We start from the raw sequence: 4,527 nt of genomic DNA, 5'->3' as shown, positions 1-4,527 counted from the left end.
CTTAAAAAATTTTAACCAGGTCTCTGCCATCCGTATGGATATGCTAAAATTAGTATACACGTACAATAAAATTACTGTAAGCGTGAGCTCGATTTAGTATACACGTGTCCTAAATTTGATATATGCGTATACTAAATTCCATATAAGTGTATACTACATTCAATATATGTATATACTAAATCTAATGTACGCTGGTATACTAAATTTAATTTCGTGTTGTGCATTCTTGCTTCCATTACATGTATACTAAATCTAGCGCAGATTTTTCTAACAGTGCATGCTTTTCTGTCCTGACAAACCTCTTTACCTTCCTTCTTGTCTATACATTTCCTCATGTAAGCTCTTTTGTTTCTATGGCTTCTTATGCTTCTTCGCCTTAGGGTCTCATACACATATTACAAGTATTCTTTCCTTGGTCCGCCATCTAAACAAATTTCTTTCATTGTTATCAAACAGTAGCTCTTCTACACCACATTCTTTCAGGATTCTCTCATTACTGACTATGTCTATTAGCTTTTTAACCCACAATTGCTCAGGTATTAAATACCTACCGCCTTAATTTTATTCTTATCCTTTTCGTATGGTGTATCCAGGTCGCGTTATACCATACAGCGCAGTGAATGCAAGCATAGAATTATATATCGCCATTTTAGCTTTAATTGATACATTTTTACTTCTGACACCTGTCACCTCTATTTTGGCAGGAAAAATTTTTTTATTTGGCAACAAACTATTAGAATCTTTAATAGAACGATAAAGGAATCGATTTGATGGGGCAAAATTAAAAAATTATTGTTACTTTTGTTACTATGATGCCTCAGATATGGGTCTGTCACAATGTATCGTAATGGTCATATTTGATGAGAAGTTGGTAATGGGTAGTGATTTGACCAACATGATTCTTTTTACTAGTCATAGGGGTGACTTTCCGCCCCCACGAAACGTTGGAAAAGGGTAGAAGTTTTGACAAAATTATTTTAGTAACCTGTCAAAGGTGTGTTTCTGATTGTTTCGATGTTTCAAAGCACTTAAGGGCATGTTCTTCAGTGACCACGTGACCAAACTAGTCCCCGATTATGAACTTTTTTTTGGTGTTCACTGTGTCCACACGGATTAAGATATCGTGTTTAAACTTTGACAGATAAAATAAAAAACACTAAAGAACGTTTGTATATATCAATATATTGGTAATTTAAAAAAAGTTTATTTATAAATTGATGGAATAGAATATTACCATTCGAGTTATAGCACTTTGCAGATCATTTTTGGTTTGATGCATTTTAGATTTTTTGATTCGCTCATATTGAGCACTGACACCAATTTTATACTAAATCGTCTAAACCTTGAAAAGAATTAATATAAGCAATCAAATTTTCACATTCGTTGCAAATCAAAAAATAAGCATCTGCACGCACGCAAAGTGACACACGTAACCTGTCATTATTTTTTGGGCATTTTTAGCGATATCTAGCGGAGAAAAAAAGAAACTTTGAACGTCGATAAAGTTGAGATCAAGTGACTAAATTCATTAATGAAATTTTTGTGTAAAATGGTTTTCATTTTTTTGGTTCTAAAAATAAAAGATAAATTTCAAATTGGAAACATAACAACACCAGCAATGTGCTAAAATTTGTTCATCGGAGTTCTACAACTAACTTCCATAATTCTTGACGTTGAATCGATCAGCTGATAAGTATTGTTGACAGTGAACTAACCAGTGGGACTCAGAGTCGGACTTGGGACGAACTTTCTAATATCACATTCTAAGATGTTTCTCGATTTTTTTAAATCGACGCATCTACTTTATCGACGTTAAAAGTTTATTCCTATTCCTGTAGTATAGTATTTTACTAGAAAACTATCTTCGTAATTATAAACATTTTGATATATACAAAAGTTCCTTAGTGCTTTCTATATAACTTCCTACATTCTAAACACGATATCTCAATCCGTGTGGACGTAGTAAGGACGAAAAAAAATGAAAATCATTTCATTCTTTACACAAAAATTTCATAAATGAACTTAGTCACGTGATCTCGACTTTATCGACGTTCAAAGGTTCTTTTTTCTCCGCTAGAAATCGTTAAAAATGCTCCAAAAATAATGATAGATTACGTGTGTGCAGATGCTAAATTTTTTATTTGCAACGAAAGTGCAAATTTAATTGTCTATATTAAATTTTTTTAAGCTTTAAATGATTTAGTCCAAAATTTGTGTCAGTGCTCAATATACTCGAATCAAACAATCTGAAATGCATCAAACCAAACATCTGCAAAGTGCTATAACTCGAATGGTAATATTCTATTTCATCAATTTATAAATAAACTTTCTTTAAAATTATAAACATATTGATGTATACAAACGTTCTTTAGTGCCTTTTATTTAATGTGTCAAATTTTAAACACGATACCTCAGTCCGTATGGACACAATGAACACCAAAAAAAATGCTCATAACCGGGGACTAGTTTGGTCACGTGGTCACCAAAGAGCATGCCCTTAAACGGTGAGTTTAATATGATCATTCCGATATCGTGATATACCCATATTTAAAATATGGTACTAACAGAACTAACAATAATTTTAAACTTCTGTCTGCTCAAATCGCTTTATTTGTCGTTTAATTAAAGGTTCTAATACTTTTTGTAGAAAAATACTGTTTTTCCAGCCAAAAAACAGATGACACCCCTATTCTGCAATTGAATACACGATTGAGCCGTGTGGGACTCGCGATACGCATTTTTGATCATTAGCGTTCGAAGACAAATAAGAACGAACGCACTCTAAATGAATCAAGATCGCGAATCGCATGCATATTTGAATCATAAGCGCTATTTTGAGAAGTAAGCATCCAAAATAATATAATAATATATAATTGAATGAGGTAACCTATTCGCAATGATTAGGGGTCGTAACAAAGGATGAACCAAACTTCACTTGTCTGGCACATAAATGTTTATAAACCTTCACAAAAAGACAAAGCGGGATTCTGTTATTTCGATTTCTTTCTCCATTTCCGATTGGCTGACAGCTGTTGCGGCGTTCGTTCTTATTCCGCTTCTGTTTTTAATGATCTGAAACGCGTAACGCGAGTTAAACACGAGTCAATCGTGTATCATGAATCAATAAGTAGTGTAAATCACACCACTCACTGCTCTATTGATATTGGTGTAGCATAAACAACTGGTTACTATCGATAAACGACTAGCTCATGTCTATATACTAACCAGCATTGTATGCAATTTTTTATTCCATATACGAACCAGTCATATATAGAAGAGGACTCAGTGCTTGAAAATTTTCTGCATGTATAACGTCAGTTCCACCCGAGTTCGGTCAATTGAGGGGAAGTATAGGGACAGTATTTCGGGCGATTCATACCTTCCACACACGTAATACTGTGTAAAAAAGATAGTCTGTTTTCCAAAAATTCATTTTCAATTCTTTAGATATATCAATTTTGTCCAGTACAAATCACTTAAATATAGACAAAAAATTTAATTCGGTCGAAAAAGATAATTTGGAAAACAACAAAAACTAATTTTCGGAAAGCGGGCTATATCTTTTTTCGTAACATATCGAGTTATCAAGTTTTTTTCTATTCTATTCTTGCCCTGAGAGTCTCAGCTTAAAAAAGATCATTTAAAAAAATATAAGAATCGGCGTTTTAAACATTTACTGTGTTAACATGTATAATCTTTCAGATTTATCAATTTCAAAAAAATGTTTTTACCAGTAAAAAAGCCTCAAGCACCTGAAAACATTATTTTGTTATACCCACAGATTTTAACATTCTTCTTTGAAATAAAATATCCATTAAACCTAACTTATTGTCCAGAAAACGTTACTTGAAAGCTATACGAATTTAGATAGACGTTTAAGACATTCAAAAATATGTACATTTTGTTAACTTGCAAGTTGAAGACGTTTATCAATCGATACTCAATATATTTTGTTTAGGTTCCTAATACAGTACTTTTCCTATAAGTTAAATTTCGATTCTGAAACATCTAGTATTTAGGTAAGGAATATTTTCTAAGTTTTAGAGCTTCTCTACTAATATTGTTAGCATGCGTAAGATTTTTATGATGGATTTAAGAATTCGTTCACGAATATAGGGATCCGTGACAAAAAGCCCAAATGACAAAACGCCCGACCAATGAGAGTCGCGATCCGTGAAAAAGGCCCGCGAATCAGAGCGCGACTCGCTTCATGGCGACGGATGTATGTATAAGCACGGAATCGAATATAGTTCGTTTCTCGCAGTCTTGGCGAAAGAGACAAAAGCGTTAATAAAGCACTGTTATGGGCGCATTATATCTGTAGAGATACGCCCTTCCCGCTTAAGTAGAACACCCGGATAGTATGTGTTCTAGTTAATCAGCATGTGCATGCCATGATCTGCAACTATTGCTGGGAACTCCTGGACACAAAACTCTGTCACAATATACTAAGGTGGAAATGACACTGTCCTGGCAAGCGAAAACAAAACCCGCTGTACCTTAATTAAGTCCTCATGATCTGAGGAA

This window comes from Belonocnema kinseyi, chromosome 2 (assembly GCF_010883055.1).
Source record: "Belonocnema kinseyi isolate 2016_QV_RU_SX_M_011 chromosome 2, B_treatae_v1, whole genome shotgun sequence".
NCBI lineage: Eukaryota > Metazoa > Arthropoda > Insecta > Hymenoptera > Cynipidae > Belonocnema > Belonocnema kinseyi.
This window is presented reverse-complemented; position numbering follows the sequence as displayed.